The 21,927-nt window shown below is 50.2% G+C and overlaps 2 long non-coding RNA genes across 2 annotated transcripts in view; one reads left to right on the top strand and one right to left on the bottom strand.

Moving 5' to 3' along the window:
* The window catches only part of LOC108409946 (uncharacterized), a 117,091-nt gene that overhangs the window by 60,739 nt on the left and 34,425 nt on the right, over positions 1 to 21,927 (top strand). The window lies entirely within an intron of this gene.
* On the bottom strand, positions 16,554 to 20,276 carry LOC118971838 (uncharacterized). Its single transcript, XR_005060517.2, has 3 exons — positions 19,542 to 20,276; positions 18,919 to 19,100; positions 16,554 to 18,526 (listed from the first exon to the last, which is right to left on the bottom strand). It is a non-coding gene; the product is annotated as an uncharacterized lncRNA (long non-coding RNA).

The following is a 21,927-nucleotide window of genomic DNA, read 5'->3' as shown; positions in this document are numbered from 1 at the left end:
TCAGAGGAGGGCTGAGAAGCTGCCTCTCGCCCCTCTCATTTTAGAGGCGTGAGCTAGCAGCGGACACGGGCAGCTCCACACTGCAAGGACTTCCACATGTATGTATATATTCTGTGCATATACATATATGTGTACATATATGTGTATACTGTATGAGATGAAATCACATAGTATACACTCAGCCATTTTACAGTGTGTAATCAGTGCCATGAAATTCATTTGCAATGCTGTGCAGCCACCTCCACTCTGGTTTCCAAAGATTTTTGTCATCCCAGAATACCCCTCACCTGATCACTCCCCATTCTCCCCTCCTCTCCCTCTCTGGCAACCACTAACCTGCTTCCTATTTCTATGGATTTGCTTATTCTGAATATTTCCTATAAGAGAAATCATACAATATGTTATTCTGTATCTGGCTTCTCTAACTTAGCATGTCTTCTAGGTTCATCCAAATTGTAGCCTGTGTCAGGACTTCATTCCTTTTTATTTATTTATTTATTTATTTATTTATTTATTTTTAAAATTTTGGTGTCATTAATCTACAATTACATAAAGAACATTATGTTTACTAGGCTCCCCCCTTCACCAAGTCCCCCCTACAAACCCCATTACAGTCACTGTCCATCAGCGTAGTAAGATGCTGTAGAGTCACTACTTGTCTTCTCTGTGTTGCACAGCCCTCCCCATGCCCCCTGACATTATACATGCTAATCGTAAGGCCCCCTTTCTTTTTCCCCGCCCTTATCCCTCCCTTCCCACCCATCCTCCCCAGTCCCTTTCCCTTTGGTAACTGTTAGTCCATTCTTGGGTTCTGTGATTCTGCTGCTGTTTTGTTCCTTCAGTTTTTTCTTTGTTCTTATACTCCACAGATAAATGAAATCATTTGGTACTTGTCTTTCTCTGCCTGGCTTATTTCACTGAGCATAATACCCTCTACCGCCATCCATGTTGCTGCAAATGGTAGGATTTGTTTTCTTCTTATGGCTGAATAATATTCCATTGTGTATATGTACCACATCTTCTTTATCCATTCATCTACCGATGGACACTTAGGTTGCTTCCATTTCTTGGCTATTGTAAATAGTGCTGCGATAAACATAGGGGTGCATTTATCTTTTTCAAACTGGGCTGCTGTATTCTTAGAGTAAATTCCCAGAAGTGGAATTCCTGGGTCAAATGGTATTTCTATTTTGAGCTTTTTGAGGAACCTCCGTATTGCTTTCCACAATAGTTGAACTACTTTACATTCCCACCAGCACTGTAGGAGGGTTCCCCTTTCTCCACAACCTCACCAACATTTGTTGTTGTTTGTCTTTTGGATAGTGGCCATCCTTACTGGTGTGAGGTGATACCTCATTGTGGTTTAATTTGCATTTCTCTGATGACTAGCGATGTGGAGCATCTTTTGATGTGTCTGTTGGCCATCTGAATTTCTTCTTTGGAGAAGTGTCTGTTCAGCTCCTCTGCCCATTTTTTAATTGGATTATTTACTTTTTGTTTGTCGAGGTGTGAGAGCTCTTTATATATTTTGGATGTCAACCCTTTATCGAATCTGTCATTTATGAATATATTCTCCCATACTGTAGGATACCTTTTTGTTCTATTGATGGTGTCCTTTGCTGTACAGAAGCTTTTCAACTTGATATAGTCCCACTTGTTCATTTTTGCTTTTGTTTCCCTTGCCCGGGAGATACGTTTATGAAGAAGTTGCTCATGTTTATGTCCAAGAGATTTTTGCCTATGTTTTTTTCTAAGAGTTTTATGGTTGACTTCATTCCTTTTTATGACTGAATAATACTCCGTTGTATGTAGGCATTATAATTTGTTTATCTACTCATCCATTGAGGACATTGGGTTGTTTCTACCCTTTAGCTGTTGTGAATAATGTGAATAGCTATGAACATTCATGAACAAGTATTTGTTTGAGCACCTGTTTTCATTTCATTTCGGTATATATCTAGGAATGGAATTTTCTGGGTTATGTATGGCAATTCTACGTTGAACTTTTTGAGAAAACACATTTTTTTATTTACTCCTCACAGCACCCCTCTGAGGTAGATATTAGAAGAGTGTAGGTATTAGAAGAATGCATATTAAGCATCCAGAACATAATATGAACTCAATAAATTAGAAAATGTTAGTATTATTACCAGATGTAGAAGCTGAGGCTCAGAGGGAAGAATTGATTTGATCAAGTATTCTCTAAGTAGTAGGTTCAGAACTAAATTGAAGGCTTCCAATTTCTAGTCCATAAAGCCAGTCTTCTTAGGACAGATTTCAGGATGTCAGGCCATAGCTTTTCCCTAGAAAACAACTAGGAAACAGTATGAATTTCCCCACTTGCTCGGGCCTTGCCCCATCCTGTCCCAGGAGAAGAGCTAGGACCCAGGGAGCACCCTCCCTTGGCGTTCCCAGCCCTCTGCCCTGTCTTGCCTTTTCCCAGGGCCTGGCTCTTCACTGGCAGCCCTGACAGCAGGGAGAGGGGCCCTGATTGTAGTGACTGACAGCTGGCTGAGCTGTCACTTCCCCTGAGCTCCTGCTGTCCCTCCAGAGTACCTGTTTTCCTGCCTTTGCAGCCAATCTGCAGACGGAGCTGCACGGAGCGTCCCTGGGGGCAGCCCAGGGGCATGTGTGGCCCAGAGGCTCATCCACTACAGAAGGATCCCTCTGCTTGTCTCTTCTCACCTGGGAGCTAGACTGAACAGCTCATGTCTGCGCCTGTGTTAATCCACCACCACCCTCAGACAGAATTTGCACAGGGCCCTTGCTTCAGAAGGCTGATCCGCAGCCCAGAGTAGTTAGTGACTTTCCAGAAGTCAGGCGAGGGAATGAGAGCTCAGGCTCCTGGCTGGGGTTTTCTGACTAGACTCCATCCTCACTCTCCTCTGTTTCTGTCCTGCCCTATGATACCAACAGCTGGAGCACAGACTCCAGGAGGAGAGGGGGTCCCGAACTAGGCCAGAAGGATCCAAGAAGCCGTGTGGCTTCCCCGGCCTCCTGTGAGCCTGGGCTAAAATCCTGTGACCTGGCAGACCCCTGCCAGAATAGCAGAGTCGTCTCTGCTAGGTGGGGAAGGAGAAGTGGCAGGCAGCCTCTCCTGGGGGACTTGGCAATTGTTTTGTATCTGTGACCCATCCGTGACTCCAGCCCTTGGGTCCGTCTCTGTTCCCCCTCGTCCCTGCCTTCTTGTTAACAGCCTGTGTGTTTCTGACTGCTTCAAAAAGTGGCAGCCACTCCCACTCCCAGATACTATGGTTCTGAAAATGTGGGACTTATTTCTTTTTCTTTTCTTTTCTTTTTTTTTAGGAGAGCAAGGGAGAGGCTTTTATTTAGAGATAAAATGAGAGGACAGAGCTCCTGGCTCACACCAGGAGGGGACAAAAGAGTCCTTATTTATTTTCTTTTCTTCTAAAGAGAAGGATGGGGAAGAGCCCTAGAGAAGTGCAGCTCCAGGGAAATCTTGAGCCTTCAGGGAAGTCTGGAGAACGTCCCTAGGACACTGGTGTCTGACTGTTCACTGCAGCCTCCATTGATTCTTAACACACAGGTCAGAACGGAATGCCTGGTCTGGTGACCAGAGCAGGGGGCTGGCAAAGGACAGCAGCTGCCTTGGGGAGGAGGGAAGGGAGAGTAGTTGGCAGGGGGAGCCTGGGAGGTGGGCAATATTCTATCACTGACCTAGTTGGTAGTTGTATGGGTATTGCTTTCCTTGAGCTATACATTTGTGTTCTGTGCATTTTAGTACATGTATTATCATATTTCACAACAAACAAGTTTAAACAAGAACCCTGGCTTAGGAGGCAGAATACTTGCATTCAGTCTTGGCTCTTCCACTTGTCAGTCATGAGATCACAGGGTAGTCAGTTCAATCTCTGGTCTGCAGTTTCCACGTAGGGTCAAAAAACCTCACAGCTCTCAGGGAGGCTGAGGATAGTGTGAAAACTTGTATGTTGTTGGTACGCTGTTAACTATAGACCATGATTCACATGTAAAATATTATTTTGTTCTGGGGTGAGTCACATAAAGGTGGAGAGCAGAGGCCACTGACAGGAACTGGGCCAGCGCAGGAAAGGTCAGCCGCCGTGCCCTAGGTTAGGGGGGGCGTGGGGACAGTAGTTTCCTAAGGCTGCCAGAGCGAGTCATCAAGAACTGGGTGGCTTGGAACAACAGAAGTGCATTCTCCGCCAATCCTAGGAGGCTAGGCGTCCGCAGTGAGGGTGCTGGCAGCGCCGCGCTCCTCCTGAAGGCTCCGGGGACGAATCCTTCCTGCTCCCTCCTGCCTTCGGACAGCCCGGCTGTCTGTGGCCTGTGGCTGCGTCATCCCTCTCTGCCTCCATCTTTACATGGCCTTCTTTTTTGTGTGTCTCTGTATCCAAATCTCCCTCTCCTTTCTTTTTTTTTTAAATATATGTTTTTTTAATTTTGTTATCATTAATCTACAATTACATGAAGAACATTATGTTTACTAGGCTCTCCCCTACCCCATGTCCCCCCCACAAACCCCATTACAGTCACTGTCCATCAGCATAGTAAGATGCTGTAGAATCACTACTTGTCTTCTCTGTGTTGCACAGCCCTCCCCATGCCCCCACCCCCCACATTGTACATGCTAATCATAATACCCCCTTTCTTCCCCATCCTTATCCCTCCCTCCCCTCCCATTCTCCCCAGTCCCTTTCCCTTTGGTAACTGTTAGTCCATTCTTGGGTTCTGTGAGTCTGCTGCTGTTTTGTTCCTTCAGTTTTTCTTTTGTTCTTATACTCCACAGATGAGTGAAATCATTTGGTATTTGTCTTTCTCCACCTGGCTTATTTCACTGAGCATAATACCCTCTAGCTCCATCCATGTTGTTGCAAATGGTAGGATTTGTTTTCTTCTTATGGCTGAATAATATTCCACTGTGTATATGTACCACATCTTCTTTATCCATTCATCTACTGATGGACACTTAGGTTGCTTCCATTTCTTGGCTATTGTAAATAGTGCTGCGATAAACATAGGGGTGCATCTGTCTTTTTCAAACTTTCCTCTCCTTTCTTTATAAAGACACAAGCCATTGGCTTTAGGACCCTCTCCAGTCCAATATGACTTCTTTTCAACTTGATTCTATCTGCAAAGACCCTATTTCTAAATAAGGTCATCTTCACAGGTCCCAGAGGTTAGGACTTCATACCTTTTGAGGGGACACAATTCAACTCACTACAGTGGTGTTCTGGGTGGAGAGAAAGATTTTGGACTCAGGCTAGTATTTTGTGGCCTTGGACATAAGCTTCTCCAGCCTAAAGGAGAAAGTAAGTAGGAAATTAGAATCACTTAAATGCCTGTCATTATATAAGGGCATTGTGAGGTTGATGGTAGCACCCCTATTTGTACCTAAGGAGGCTGAGGCTGGGAAAGAATGCTAAGAAGGTTTCCCGGAGGATGGGTGGTGATAGTGTGCTGACCCTTCTGGGGCTCAAATTCAGCACAAAGCATTATGATTTCATAAAATACCAGAGGGTTGATTCCTAATCCCTGAGGGATAGGACTTAAATCAAAGGATAAACTATAGTTGAAACCAGAAACCAGGACTTGCTCTGCCTTGTGGAGATAACTAAGCATCCCTGAGCCCCAAGACAGGATGCACAGCTATGTGGTTCCCTCTGTGCAGTGGCCACTTCTGCATACAGCCCTGCTTTGGTCATGTGATGGGGGCCACGAAGAATCGGACAGATTCAAATCTCTGCTCTGCCTGCAACTATAGAAATCCACAACTATAGAAAACCCAAAGGGCCCCGACCTTTGACTGGGCTGTGACATAGGTTCCTGTGGTGCTTTAACATTGCTGTAAGATTGACTGCGGGTGGTCAGCCTGTCCAAGTACCCTCGTTGGACTGACAGACCCCAGAGACCATCTGGTGGGCATTCAGCACTGCCCAGCATTCAGGCACCTTCTGAACACGAGCCCTGTGCTAGGGATGCAGATGAAAGATTGGTTTTCTGACTCCGAGGAATGGGCTCTGTTTCCGGGAGACATTCCCTCTTCTGAACCCACTGGCCAGTTCCTTCCCAGGTCCAGCTTCCCAGCACGTGAGGATTTATCTTTTCTGCCCTGACCCTTTCCTGGGGCCACAGTACAGCTGCCAATGGTTCTGGTCACAGCCCCAGGTGCAGGGGAGAGGAAAAAAGCTGTGGTGTTTACTCATCTAACAGCTTTGAATAGAACCTTTCAGAAGGGCCTGTGGCTGGCTGGTTGGCTGGCAGCCAACAGAAACTGTTGCCAGATGTATCAACAGTCTTGGAGGAGTTGTCCATTCCAGCCTCTCCTTTTAAACAGGCCTGCCTCTGAGACTGGAGGTGACCCAGTCTTTGCTCCCTGCCATTTGGGCTACACCGGTTGTGCCCAAAGGAGCCACAGCTGGAATCAGATTCCCAAGGACCTCTAGGACCCATGGCTCCTAAACTTGAATCTATCTCAGAACCTCTCAGGAGCACTCAGAGACCCCTGGGCGTCAGAATCGCCGGCAGACTGCCAGGGCCCCATCTGCCGAGTCCCACACTCAGCGTGTCTCGGGAGGTGAGGGTAAATTTAACAGGTTCCCATGTGTCAATGCTTCTGGTCTACAGGCTGCACTGTAAGGACACTGGTCTACGGAGTCTCAGGCCCCAGTCCAGGAGATTCTTGATCAGAAGAGGGTGGGCCCAGGAATCTGTATTTTTAACAAGCCTGCAGGTGATTGTGAAGCACATGGTTTAGGAAACTAATGCTTCAGATCTGCATTGTTAAGTCAGGGTTCTAGGACTCCATGCTTAGGGGCTGCTGAGTGGATAGACCTGGAGCCCTTTTAGGGTGAGGACAAGATCACGTATATAGACATCTTTGTACTTGACAGTGAAGTGAGAGTTTATGGCTGAGTGAGAGCTGGGGCTCCCTCTGAGGTGAATGGAAATCCCCACTTCACCTTTTGGGGGACACTGGCTGAAGCTGGCAGTCCCGCTTACACTCTGGGGCTTTGCTCAGTCACATTAGTGGTTATTTGCCCACTTGGTTTAAGAACCAGATAAGACTCTTGTATCTTCTTTCTCTCCCCAATCCCCCTCTTCCTGCAATGAATAGAGTAATGTTGGTTTCCCTCCGATTGGAGGGAAAAGGAATTGAGTTCATGGTCATAATCGTCGGCGCTAAGCTTCCCGTCCTACTTAGGGCCTGGCCTGGGGAACCGTAGCGGGACAGGGAGACAGCAAAGAGCTGGCATCTCCCTGCAAGGGGTCAGGCACTTGCCCGAGGACCTAGCCGCAGGGATGGAGGGGTCCAGGCTGGCAGGCAGAGCATGGTGTGTGGGAGGGTGTCCAGCAGGAGAGGGTCCGGGAACCCTCGGATTTAGGTGCCCCAGAGCAACACGGCCAGGTTGTCCCTGTAGGTGGGCACAGCTCCAAGATGTGGGGGACACAGGTGGGTGTTTCTGGAAACTGTGGCAGTCCAGTCCACTGAGGGGCCTTGTCTGCTGTCAGCACTCTGGGTCCTGGGGAAGAAATGGAAAATGCAGGGAAGGTGAATGGGTTTCAGCTGCCATGTTAGGTCTAATGAATTGGGAGCAGCTGTTCTGGAATTCTGGGTCAAGGGGGATTTTAAGCCTGGCTTCAGTGAAAAAGTAGGAAGGAGTGAAGTGACTAACAGTGGCTTCCATGGGTGCCTAGTGGGGGTGGATTTGCTGTCAAGGGTGGACAGATGGCAAGAGCAGGAGTGCCAGGCAGCAGACAGCTCTCGGGGGCAGGGGTTCCACAGACAGAGCCTTCCCTGTGAGCCTGGTGGAAAGACCTAGGGCCTGGGGGCACGAGGACTGGGCCTCCAGAACGAGACAGAAAGCTGGTTGTCAGAACTGGGGCCTGAAGTCAGAGGTGGGTGAACGGCCAGGGGCTTGGTGCCCAGACCCAGGGCACTGGGCTCCTGCCCCTTCAGCCCCTCCTGCCCAGGCCCAGGGCTGGGACACGGGGCTGTGTGGGGCCTGTGCAGGGGCAGCCTGGCCTGACTCATTCTGTAAAGAAGACGAGCGGGCTCCTTCGAGCTCCCGAGCCTGGTTAGCAGCGCCGACCTCTCGGCCCTAACCCCACCCATCCAGGCCCTGCGGAGGAACTAGCCTGGCCTGGACGAGTCGTTCGGGACGTGTCTGAGTTCAGAAGAAGAAGAAAATAGGATCTGGGAGATGCATTAGCTTTTCTAGTCTGTGCCTGACACCTGGTTCTCCAATGGGGAAATCCTCAGGCTGCCTCTGCCTCCAGCCTGACCTCTGGGGCCCTGGCTGGGCCCCCTGGCCTTGTTGCTCCATCTCATCCATCAGAAGACAAACTGCGTCCATTCAGGCGAGGCTTAACACTCAAGATCTCCCACTCACCCTTCTCTCCAGGCTCTTGGCCCTGTGCCACCCTGGTTTCTGCTCTGAGCTTCTGCACATTCCTATCTGAGGACAGAAGGGGTCGTGATGGGCTTACAATTAAGTCCTGGGGCTGCAGAGTGGAGCCAATGAGGATGTGAGGCCCCAACAAATGTGGTGTGGCAGCCTGGGGCGATGAGGTCTGGCTTCAGGGTTCCTGTGCCCCGAGCAGAGCTGGCTGGGGAGAGGCAGCAGCAGGCAGGTGACTCCTTCCTCTACCCGCGCCCCAAGTGGCAGGGCTGTGGGGAGTGGCCTTGGACTGGCGCTGAGACATGAACCAGCCCCTGGGAGCATCGCCTCTTCCCAGGCTGGCTCCCTGAGAAGCCCGTTGTTCCTCCGGGAGTCCAGGGCCCCGGCAGTGTCCACCTCCTCCTCGCTGTGCCGCCGCCTGCCGTCCCCGGGTGCGGGGAGAGTGGCCTTTCCGGCTCTCCGTCCTTGGCCGCCCCATTGTCCAAACTGCAACTACGCAGGTCTTTCTATTTCAAGACGTCTCTGTGTGGAAACAGACAGACCCCAGATAACACGATCATAGGGCATCTCCCCAAGGTTTTCCTTCTACCTGGGAGAAAAGAGCAGGCTGGGCAGTGGGTGACTCACAGTGACGCCACAGCCCAGTGCTGTCCCCAATTCCAACTTTTCTTGGGGGCACAGCTGCTTCTTTTAACCAGGTTATACATTCCTTGCAACCAGGGACACTGTACACACATCCTCACAGACCCCCAGGGCTGGTGGGGTCTGGCACATAGTGGGTGCTCAATACAGGTTTCACTCCCTCATTCATTTTGTCCAACAACATTTACTGAATGTCTTTATGTGCCAAACCCGGGCGCTATGATGATGAACAGGACTCAGAACATGGCTAGAGAAAGACGTGCATAAAAACATAAAAATGCAAAAGAGGGTGAAAAAGTCACTCTAGGCTCCGTGAAGGCAGAGAGTGGCTAAGGCTTCCTAGGCAGCCTTGAGGGATCTGGAGGACCTTGTCAGGTGTCAGTGCAGAGAAGGGACATGGCAGACCGAGGGAACAGGTCTTGGTGATCCTTGGAAGCACGGATGGGCCGGCAGTCACTGCCTGAGTGGCCAGACTGAGGGCACACGGGAAGGCCTTGCTTTCCCATGACCGCTTCGTGGCCAGATTGAGGGTACACAGGGAGGCCTTGCTTTCCCATGACCGCTTCGTGGCCAGGCTGAGGGTACACGGGGAGGCCTTGCTTTCCCATGACCGCTTCGTGGCCAGGCTGAGGGTACACGGGGAGGCCTTGCTTTCCCATGACCGCTTCGTTACCCTCCTCTTGTTAGTGTGGTGTGGACTGGGGAGAGGTGGGAAGAGGGGGCTCAGTGGTCTTCCCATCTTCCTCCTCTCTGCTCCTCTCTGGATTCCGTGTCCCTTTTCACCTTCCCCATACCTTCTAGAAAAGGAGAAAGAGCCAGTTAGGAAGGGGCACTTGCATGGCATAATGGCTGTGGGGAAAGTTGGGGTTCCTAAGGCCAGGATCCTCACCTGAACCTAAACTACTTGTGATGTAATTGGCCTGCGGCTCGGCTACTACTCCCACACCCGTGGGCAATAAGCTGTCATTATTATTATAGTCACTGTATAAAGAGCTCTGCCCAGTGCTCTGGATTGGGGCGGGGACAAGGAGGATTACAGACCTGCAGACTGTTGGGTGCAGACAGAATTCTAGATCCATCTATGGAAAGGAGAACAAGCCGGGTAATAAACCTTTTACCCCAAGAATGTTCCTCTGTCATTCCTCGGTCTCGCTGAATCCTGGTGAACTTGCCCAGGGCTGAATTGCATTGGCAAGACAATGGCTCAGAGCAGAGACCCTGGAGTAAGACTTTCTGAGAGCAAATAGGGGCTTTGCTACTTACTATCTGTGTGATCTTATGAAAACTCGCTGTGCCTCAGTTTCCTCATTTGCAAAATGGAGACAATAGTGTGCCTACTTCATGAGGTTATTGTGAGAAGGAAATAAAACGTGAAGTGGTGTGAGCAATACAGCACATGGGAAGTGGCTGGTGAGGGCTGGCTGTCATCACCACCCCACCGCGGCTCCTCCTGCTACAGAACTGGAGGTCGTGATGGCTCAGAGTCCCTCTGGGGCACCTCTCATCTCAGAGTCTATAGAACTGACTCCCCTCCACTAGTTGTTCTCAAACTTTTTGTGCGTCTGGATTACCTGAGGTGCTCGTGACACGGCCAAGGGGACTTGAACTCAGGAGATGCTAGTTCAGTGTTGGGCCCAGGAATTTGGAATTTTTCCAGGTGTTTCTGACAAACAGCAAGGACTGTGAGCACTGGGAGGCCAACGGGCTCCCCTTTCAGGCTTAGAGACCTGCCCCTCTTGCTCTCCCGCTCCTGCTGCCCCTGGCTGGATTAACCAGGACACTGTTACCTTAGAGAGGCATACCTGGGGAGGGATTTCCATGTATGTGCATAAAGTTAAGCCTTTAGGAAGGGCTGGGGCGGTCTGATGTGATGGAGAGGGGGTCAGTGCAAATGATGGAGGGCTCCATTGAATGTGACCTGGAACACCATGCCCTTAGCTTTCAGCCATGGTGGGGCTGGAGTGGGTGCTGAGTGTTAGAGGCGCCGGAGGAACCTAGGCCCCTGAGCCAGATTTCTTCATTACCTTGCTAACCTGCACTGTCCTCTGGCTCAGGACTCTGGCTGCCCTCCTTGCCCTCAGCCTCTACCACATCCTGGGGCTCTCCCTGCTCACCCCACTGCGCTTCTTCCTGAAGCACAGCTGTATCGTGTGGTCCACGTGATTGCTCAGTGTCGGGCTGCCCTTTAAGGCCCTTCATAGTCCACTCCTCCCTAGTCTCATACAAGCCAGTTCTACTCTGCAAGTCAGTTGATATCAACTAGGTACATAAAGGCTGAGCCTGGAGGGCCACAGTAAGATGGGAAGGGAAGCAACATCGTGGGCGTGCTTGGAAGGCCACTGTGTAAGGGTGAGGGGCTTCCGGGCTGATGGTACTAGCCGCAGATAGGCAGCCACTAGGGAAACACACACACAGAGGTGCTGTGCAGCAGGGACAGCCAATAAACAGTACCAGGGCCACCGCCTCTGCTCTGTACCATCAGTCCTGACACTCAAGACCCTGTGAGACTTTAGAATGCACCTCAAGAGAGTGCTGGTGGGGCCGCACCCTGTAGGCAGAACTGACATGCAGATGGCACCGAGTGACCATCCCTGTCTGGAAAAATGAGTGAAGCAGCTGAGCTTCTGCAAACAGTAGGCCCACTGTTCACTGGTACCTGGTGGAGATGCTGCCAGCAAAACAGGAAAGTGAGAGGTGCAAGGGTGGGCAGACTGCTTCCTCCTCTTCCTGGGCCCACAGCCACCCTACACATTCAGCCTGTCCCTAGTGACCCCCTTGGGGCCACGTGACTGGGTTCCAGCCAATGAAATGAAGAAAGGAAGCAGTGCTTCTGGGCCTGGCCCATCAAAGTCTCCCGTGCGGTACGCTCGGGGGTTCTTCCCTCCCAGCCGGTGGAGCCCTAGGAGGGGGGACACCTAGATGTCAGCCACTGCTTGCCAGTCAGACGACCCATTTGGATCTTATATGAGCAGAAAATAAATTTCTGTCATACTTGAGTCGTATGCATATGTAGGTTTATTTGTTAAGGCAGTTAGTGTGCTCTTAGTTTACACAAGGAGTGACAGGACTTCCTGGGCTCAAGCCTGAGGAGCCTTGGGGGAGGATGGAGGCGGGATGCAGCGACCTAGGTCACAGGAGGGCAGCCCTTTCTTGTGCAGGGTCCAGGAAGAGGGAGAGGAGGACCTGGGAGTACTAGGGTGGGAACAGGGCAGAGGCATGTGCCAGCCCAGAGCAGGGGAGGGGAGGGGAAGAGGGGGAGCGCACACCCGTCAGGCTGAGCTGCAGATGCTGGGGAGGCACAGCAGCCCTTCGCTGCCTGTCCGCATCTCCTGACCCACCACCTCCTTTCTCCTCTCCGCACCCTCTTCATTTTGAGTACCATCCCCCCCCCATCCCCCTTATTTCTCTCCTACTTCTTCCCATTTTCTGCCAAGAGGAGGACCGGGACTCTTTTATGGAGGCAGGCCAGGGAAGACCTTCAAGAAATGCCAGCCCTAGAGAGAAACAGCGTAAATCGGTTCCAGCGTTGGCTGGGACGAGGCGGCTGCCTTTCATGCTCGTACCTGCAGATGTCAAGGAATCAGTCACCTGCTCGGGTGGCTTCGCAGAGGGGGAAAGTCCGGTGAACTTCGAGGGGGAGAAAACGTGAATTAAAAGCTGCCTTAGTGCTGATCCAAAGCGAAATTGAGCCGAGTGGACGACGAAGTATTTCTGACCGACAGAAGGCAAAACCCAGCCGGCCCGCAGGCTGACTCTTGCTGCGCCTGCAGGTTCTGTTCAGGCTAAGAAGACAGTATTTAGAGGTGCAGGGCTTACTAAGCTGTGGCCTCTGAGGAGGCCTGGCAGGCTTCTAGAAGGGGCTCGGGGGCCTTCCCGGTCTGCTCCTCGGCTGCCCTGCCTCGGCTTAGCCGGAGCCCCCCTCTCAGCTGCCGCCACCACGGGGCACAGCAGGGCGGTGTAATGGCTTCAGGGCCTTGCACGAAGGAATGCTTCCCAGGGTTTAGGCCCTGGAGCTCCTCAGAAACAAGCCAAGGGCATGTCTTCTTCGTAGATGTGCTCGGACCTTAAGAAGTAGCGTTGAGACTGGAGGAAATAGAGGAACCAAGAACCCGGTCCCTGAAGGGGATTGGTGCAGTGCAGTGTCACATCTAGAACTGGCTGAGAATCAGCAGCAGTTATGGAATACAGAGAAAAAAGCAGGAGATCCGGAGCCCCAGAGTCACGGAAATGTCTTTATTTCACCCTCTCTCAGGGGTGATCACATTCCTGGCTACGCCACCGCGAGCTGAGAGCTCTCTCAGTGTGACCCCACTATTGCTGGCTTCCATTTTTGCTGTCGGGAAGCCTGCGATGCGCGTGAAGGTCATTCCTTGCAGGTGGTTCCTCTTTGCTCTCTCACTGATCGTAAGATCTTCCTTTTGACTCTGTCAATAATCTTCATTTTCCTTGGAACTTGTCTAGGTATGAGTTTAGTTTTGTTCATTCTGCTTGGTGTATGTTGCATTCCTCTATGGAGTCATGCCTTTCCTCAGTTCCGGAAAATTCTCTTCATTCTCTCTCTTCTTTCCTGGGATTCTGATTAGATTTTTGTTCCATTTTCTCCTTCTAGCCTCCATTTTTGCTTACTATCTCTTCATATTTCTGCCTGTTTGCTGTTCTGTATTTACACTTTGGATTTCTCTTCTACATTATTCTCTCTTTTTAGGGTGTGTTAAAGTGGAATCGTTATTTCTTTCACCCATGAAATGTCTATTTGGTTCTTTCTCAAATACGCCTGGGCATTTCTGGTTATGTCTAGCTCCTTGCTCATATTTGTTACTCCATTTTCAAATTTCTTTAAAGATTTCCTATATCATGGCTTTGTATTGTGTATCTGATCACGTCAATACCTGAAGCCCTTGGGGGGAGTCAGGGGGCTGCATCTGTGTGGTGATTTCTTTGTGATGTGTTTGGTGAACTTTGATTGTGAGCTCAAATTTGGTTGATTTTTAATTTCTGAAAAACCTGAAGAGTTAAAGAAACCTGTTTTCCTCAATAAGAATTTGCATTTGCTTCTGCTGGAAGCTAGGGGTGCTCCTGACCAGGGTCTGCTTTATCCCCTAGTGGGTCCTAACTTGAGAGCCTTGGGGTTAGTTCCCCTACTTTGCTGCTGGCCAAGTCTTAGTCTCCTGAGGGCACAGCCCTGCTGCCAGCATTTGTCCTCTGGGCAACCTTCACCTTTAGGTCATGCTTTCCATTCACGACCTTCAGAATTTCTAGTCCGTCAAACGGGTGGAATATGAAGCCAAGATCTAATCTCGTGCCCTCTCTCTGACATGTTCTAGCTGCCTGATCTTGGGTAGGGAACTTAACATTTTGAGTCCCAGTTTGACTGTGAAATGGCTGTAAGAATATCCACCTGTGGTTCTCATTCATTTTCCCATGTCCACACATTGCGCGTTCTGATGATGGCATTCACGTGCATGACACCCTGTATTTTGGTCTTAAACAGTTCTTCAGGGAAGTAAACCACGATGATGATCTGAAATTGTTACAGTGATTAATGTATGTGAGATGGAGTCACTACAGGCACAGACAAGATAGATCTCATGTTCTGTGAAATTTGCTGACCTTTACTAACTTTTCCCCCACCCAAAATGGTATTTTGGAACACAAATCAACAAAAGACTTACAATGGGACAAGCTTGATTCTGTTTGAATTTTGACATAGTATAAACAACCATAAATAGTTTGCAGACTTTGATATTCTACCTGAGCCTTGAGGAGGCAAGGTGCTCACTCACTGACTTATTTAGGGCATATATGGTTGTGGTTCTGACACCAGAGGACCCTTGGGATTCAGCCACCTGCTCTGTGTGTGTGTATGTGTCTGTCTGTCTGTCTGTCTGCTTTTCGTTATAGCCTCTGTTCATTCCCACGCTCTGCTCCTTCATGACCGCATCTTGCCCTGGACCAAAATGGTCCTGCTTCTCTCTGTACATCATAATCTTTCCCCCTCAGCTCCCACTGTGAACTACCTCCTCCTCCCAGGAGTTCCCAGCTCAGGTCCCTGCAAGCAACCATCCGAGTGTGTCCGTTTACCTCGTTAGCTGCAGCTGGCCGTGCTGTGAGCCGGCTGCCACCCAGTCGCCTTCGCCCCAGTCCACTGTATTCCAGGAGACAGAAGAATCATAAAATTACAGGGGCTGCGGGCAGGGCAATTTTCCTTGGAGGTCTGTGGACATGGCAGGCTTTCACTTAAGATACACTTTACAACTTCAAGGGCAAAATGTTCTCACATGTTGAATGACATCGTGAGTGAGAACTGCTGGTGACCGTGACAAGTGGGGCTGTTCCAGCACTCCAACGGCAGGCCTGTGAGGACAGGGTCTTCCTAAGGATCCTGTCCAACTCTGGGTTTTCATGGAATGAGCACACACATCTGAAGTCCTCCCAGCAGGTTGGAACCCTTGATGTCTACCCGCTGTAGCCGTAACCCTCTGTATGTGAGCAGTGAGAAGGGGCACTGACCTCTCTGAAGTGACACAGCCCTGGGGCTGAGTTGGCAGGAGGAGGGTCACCTGATGACTGACAGCACAGATTCTAGAGCAGACCACTGGGTGCCAATCATGGGGCCACCACGTAATCCATCATTAACTCTGTGACCTTCGTCTGTTCATGTGTCATTTTCCTTGCATATGAAATAAGGGTAGTCATTATTCTTACTTGGTTGTGTTCAGAATAATGAGTTAATACATGCAAAGCCCTCCATCCATGCTATCATAACCAATGTCCAATGAACGTAAGTCCTTATCCTTCTAAAACTTCCTGAGGCCATCCTGCCAATGGGCTGCCTCTCCATGGTCCACCTTCTAATTCAGCTCAGAGAGCTATGAATCACCTGGAAAAGACCTCACGAACACCTTAAGAAGTCCTTGTGTATCTCATGGTCCATAAGGAAGCAGAGACATTTCCCCCGGCTCCGACTTCCTTCTGCTAGAACAGAATCTCCCGTCTTCTTTGTGTCTCCTTGTCCTCAGAGGGAAGGAGGGCATGGCCCCCTGGCCCGTTGCCCATGTGCCGAATGGAGCCACACCAGAGATGAGCTCCTTTCCTATGAACAGTGGGAAGAGGGCCACGATGCTCTGGAGGTGGGTGGCAGCAGCTGGAGAGAAGTACGGGACGCGTGTGGTGTCCATCCTGCCCCTCCAGGGCCACAGCCTCTCATCCTTCTCACAACCTTCCCTCCAAAGAACTTTTAGCTTAAACTAAACAATGAAATCCTGTCTCTGGATGAAACCAACAATCCTTATCATGACAGAAAAATGCAAATATTTGGTATTTTTCCATTACACATAAGGAGAACATAGGGAGTCTTAAAAAAGAAATATGCTTTAGGTTTTTTTTTTAAATCCTTTCTTCAAAATGTTTCAGATCTTTTATTTTTAGAAGGTGACGATGTTCTCCAAGCATTTCGAACAGCTTTGTGAACCTCGCTGGGCTCACTCCTGCACACACGCAAAGACATCTACCTGTGAAAAGGCAGAGGAGCACATGGCTACACACATGCGAGTCTGTACGTGTTCCAGTACACAAACATCTACAGAATGGCATTCACAGGTGCCTGTCTACACACATGCACACATATGCAGACACATGCACACACACAGGCCTGAAAGCATTCGGGTTCACGGAGCTGGCTGTACTACCCCCAGTTCTTACAGAGGAGCAGATAGAAACTAGGAAGTCGTGCATTTCTGCTGTGTCACTGGCATGGGCTAACATGGCGTGCGTGTGCGCAGGGCATCTGTAGTGTGACTCGTTTGCCATCAGGTTTGGGGGAGGAGAAAACATTGCATATTTTCAGGGGGCACCAGAAATCTAGCTGAATTCCCGAACCTTCTAGGTTTCCGGCTCCTCCTCCTGTCCTTGGCCCTCAAGAGAAAAGACTGGGCTTTGAATGGAATTGGGGCTGGAGGGTTGTTCCAACTCAGAGTAGCAGATCCTTGCATGTGGGCTCTTGAAAGAGTCCCAAGGAGGCTAAGCAATGTCCACTCTGAAAAGAGAAATAAATAGCTACCACTGGAAACAAGTGTCTAGAAAACAGCAAGTTTATTCAGTGCAAGAGCCATGGAACAGCCAGGTGCCAGTTATGTCCCTGGGGTAGGGGGGTGCCTTGCAAGCACAGACTGTGTCCTGTTGTAGGAGAGACATGGGAGGGCAGGAAGGGAGGAAAATCTGAATCTATAAGCTTTCTTTTTATACCAGCCAGACTCGGGAGTTTTCCTTATTTCAGCTGGAACTCACATCACAGCTGCCCTATTTACTTACCTACAGGCTGCATTCCTTAGAACCAGCTTTGTTCCTGTTCGAAAGGAAACCAGGCAGAGTTGGGAAAATATTTCCCCAGCCAGCTCCTCAGCACTGCTGCCTGTGGGAGACCATCTGGCCCAGCTGCCCTTGAAGTAAGGAAATGCAGTATTGCCCCCAACCCCTTGCACCGAGGGCGGTGTAGGGATGGGCAGGGAGAATGGCAGGCTTCTCCGTGGGGCAATGGTCTGGTCGCTCGACCTGAGCTCCCTCGGGTCCCTGGAGTCCAGCGGTGTGCTGGCACCTGTTGAAGGGCTGGCTCCCTGGGAAGTGTGGTGGTGGGGGCGCGTGCTGATGGGTAGGAACTGCTGATTTCCATGGCCTACTTGGAGGGAAAGTGAAGTCACTGAGCACAGAGTTCGGAAGAGATGGACGGCAGCACTCCATTTTACGATGTTTCTGCTGTATCGACACATTAGATTTACCTAACTCAAGAGCACAGGTAATAATAAAGTGCAACAGAATAATTAGCAAGTGATGTTTTCAGTATTTGTTATTTTCGCTTTTAATGTGCTACAGTTGTCAGCTTATATCATTTAATTTCAAATATGTATACCTTTAACAACCAGCTCATCAAATTCCAGAAAGTTGGTCCGTGCTTGTGAGCCAGCGTGGGCTGGCTTGGAGCACCGCTGCTGGAATCCGTCCTCTACTTAGAGTTAGAGCAAAAAATACATTGGTATTCAAATCACTCCTGTTAGAAGCCAAGTCCACATCACCAAGGGAGGTTTAGAGAGGATTCCATTTCCTCCAGGAGATTGTCTTCCGAAGGCAGAGGAGGCACTTGCTTGGGAGAGAACAGTTGAGAAACACCGTGCGTTTTTTTGTCCATTTTGTTTCTTGTTTTGCTTCTACTCACCACGTGTACTTGACAGAACAGCCTCACACACAGGTTAGCAGGACACCCCTTGCTCAGGAAGCTCCCCATCATTTGTACTTCGGTTTACATAGTCAAGAGAATTCAACTTCTGGTTTTACTGTCTTGAGCCCATTTTGCTCTGAGGGCAGGTCTCTGGCTGGGGTTCCCTGGCATCCTCTGGGTCTCAGGTCTTTGCCACCACAGCTGGAGGGGCCCGGAGGCCCTTGGCTGTCTGCCTTATTCCCTGGGCCTCACCTGAAGGAGTTGGGAGGCTACTACAGGATACCAAGGCTGCCTGTGGAAAACGTTTGAGCGTGAGAGAGAATACTTTATGCCCCTGGTGGGCCAGGGGTGAAAGTGCCACACATCTGCCCCGGCCTCTGGGCTTCTGAAAAATCACTGAGCTTTACTCACAGCGCACAGACCCAGAGGAAAAAGTGAAACTAGGGGAGAAAAGTCCTGCTAGTGGGATTGCAGGGCCAAGAACTGAAGTAGATGGACAGCTGCAGCGGTTTGCGGAGAGATTCCTCCCAGGGACTGGAGGGCATGCACACACAGTGGGAAGCTCGGAAGGGTTTACAGGGTGGAGAAGAGGGGGTGGAGGTGTTAACAGATTCGTGCCTTCCATTTTAGGGTCGGTGAGGGCTGCCTACAGACATAATCCATCCTACAGTTCTGCACACTCACCAGGCTCTTTGTTGCACTGGCCCTGAAATCTGGTGTCTCTCATCCCACTCGTGTCTTCACTTCACTCCCAGCAGGGGTGGATTCTCTGGCCCTCAGGGTGCTTGCGTCTCACGCATGTCCTTGTCTTCCTCTGACATACTTACCCACCAACACCCTGACCTTCAGTGACCCGATGCTCCGTTCTGCACCCAAGCAAGCAAACGTGGGCTGAGGAAACCCCGGCTGTGTGGTCGTCCTCCCAGAACCCCAGAGGAGCCCTCCGGACTGAGGCTCAGTGCAGCCCTGGTCGCGAGGCCTCCACGTGGGCCCAGCCCTGAAATCAGGTCACTGCCGTTGCCTCCTGCCTACTCAAGACCTCTGGTCCTGCAGTTACCCTCTGTATCCCAGAAACAGCAATTATTTCCTGTCAAATGGATGAAAACCACGTTTCTTACAACGGTGAAACTTCTCCTACAGTCCTTGTCTGCCTCAGGCCAGAAGCTGCAGGGGCAGGAGGGACGGTGGGGGGCTCGCTCTGTTTCACCGCCCGCCTCACTCTCGTCTCCTCCCTTGCCAGCTGCCCCTTGCCTCCTGGGGCTGTTGCTCGGAGAGAGGGAGGGGGTGTAGGAGACGGGAGGTCTTACCCGACTGGAGCCGCGTGGCATAGTGCTGGTGTTTTCTGGTGGGTGTTTCCCACTGACTTCCTTTTCCTGGATCTCACATGCGTTCCTTGGCGATGCCTCTGTCGAACGCTGAGGGCAGTTGCCTTGATACAGACTGCCTGCTGACCACCCTCCCTCAGCTCCAGGGTATCCTTTGGTCCACACACACAGAGTCCTGCTGGGGTCCCACGTTTCCTCCAAGCAGTCTGCATGGCCAGGCGTCCCTATTCCAGGCTCAGCATTTTGGCTGTACCATCATGAGAGTGTAGCCACTGCCCGCACAGATTCTCTCTGCTCGCTATGCCAAGCCACTCGCCAGCCAGCCTCTTGCCTGTAGTACCTTTATCCACATGGGTCCAGCACCAGGCTATTATGTCTATCACATGCTCCAAGTGGTCTCTAAATGCCCTAATCACTTGGTTTGAGGGGCAGACTTCTCTTCCCCTCCACAGCAGTCCTGCAACTTTTCTCCAAAAAAAAAAAACAAACAAAAAAAAGAAATCCTCTTTCTCTGTTTCTGTCTGTCTCCCTCTCCTCCAACTTCAATGTCACCCTTGAGGTGGGGGATGTGCTCAGGTTACAAAATGGGTTTGTACATTATCTCCCTTGCGAGCCCTGCAGAGATGCATTGGCCCCTTTACTCTGGCATGTGGAGTTGCTTTGCACCTATTGATCTGTGTTGACTCTTTGGGTCTCAGTCAAAACTAAGGGATCATCGAGAGTTGTATTTGAGCATCTTGGTGTATGTTCCATGTCTATAACTCGGCCCATGTGATGAAGCATTAGATCAAGTTGTGAAGGAAGAAAAAACAATACAAAGTGAGAGTAGTATGGATAGAAAGTGTAGAATCACAGTCTGAGTCTATTCAGGGGGTCTCAAAGGAAACCAGAGACCGACTGCGTCATTTCTAACCCTTCTGGAAGGTGGGAAGTCCAGAACCGCAGCGCTGGCAGATCCGGTGTCTGGCGAGAGCCCACCCTCATAGATGAGCGTCCTCTTGCTGCGCTGGAGATGGGAGGGGGCCCTCTGGGGTCTCTTTTATAAGGGCACTGATCCTATTTGTGGGACCTCTGCCCTCAGGACCTAATCACCTCCCAGAGGCCCCGCCCCCCAATAGCATCACCTTATGGGTTGGGATTTCAACATGTGAACCAGGGGGAAGGGCGGCCCAGACATTGAGCCCATGGCAATCACGTTCCTGGTGGAGCACTAGCGCCAAGGGCCGGGGACACCTTCCAGTTTCCGTTTCTGCTGACACCTGGCCATTTGTCCTTCCCTGGCTTCCTGTGTGCATGGGACCCCACTGCAGGAGGCTCCCTGAATAAGCCTCTTCTCTTTGCCTTCAAAAGCCCTGCCAGACAACCCTCCCAAACCAGATTCACTTCTCATCAAATACTTCCCAGTACGACTGCTCCCCAAACCCCAACTTCATGTCATTCAACCCTGCCCTCCAGAGCCAGGCCAGGGGGCCACCGGGGAGCCGTCAAACACAGGGGCTAACGCCTGAAGCCAGGAGCAGGACGGCAGCTTCTCAGGGCACCACCAGGACTGGTTGGAACCTCTTTGTCTAATATTTCCCAATTATAGGAAACCACTATGTTTAAATGACATCTAAGAGCCGGAGTAGGAACTTCCAGAAGATGGTAAAGTCTGAGAACATAGTTCTCCCCAAGTTCTCCTCCCAGGAGGCATTCCTCAGATGCACTTTCCCTTTCTGAGCTAAAGCAGATATTATAATTTCTTTTTTAGTTTTTCTTTGAGGCTTTAGTTTCTTCTTGCAGGCCGGAAAAACGCTGCTCATTCCTCAGACCCTTTTCTACTTTTTAAGTTTTCTTCCTCTTTTTGGGGGCATTGCCTCTGATTCTGGGTTCTTGAGCAATGTTTGCCTTTTTTATTCTTCTCCTAGGTGGGAAAGCATTTGAGGCATGTGAATGGCTTGCCTGCATCTAGCCTTCCGTTCCTGTTTATTCACCAAGGCAAATTGATCCTTTTATTATCTTCCCCCGTTGTGTTTTTGTTCCTTGAAGGTCTTCGCTTTTATTCGCCTTTACTTATTCATGCTGTGTACTTTTCATAGGTGATTTTACTTTGTCTCCTGGTAAAATATTCATTATTTTTATTTTAAAAGGTTCTTAAATACCTAGTTCTAAAAATAATTATTCTTAAGGTTGTTTTCTTTGTTTCGCATTTCTAGTCCTGGCTTCAAGTTTTTTTTTATTTTAGCTTTCTTCTCTTCCTCTGTTTTTGAATTTGATATTTAGTTTTGTGGTTCATTTTTACTATAGCCAGGCAGGGGGGTGGGTAAAGGAAATAGCACCAGTAGGAAGAGGCGCTGCCATGATGCCATGGGACAGCGGGGCACCTGCC

This window comes from Manis javanica, chromosome 11, assembly GCF_040802235.1.
Source record: "Manis javanica isolate MJ-LG chromosome 11, MJ_LKY, whole genome shotgun sequence".
NCBI classification, from domain to species: Eukaryota; Metazoa; Chordata; class Mammalia; order Pholidota; family Manidae; genus Manis; species Manis javanica.
Note: the sequence above shows the minus strand (reverse complement) of the source record. Positions and strands in the feature narration are given on the sequence as shown.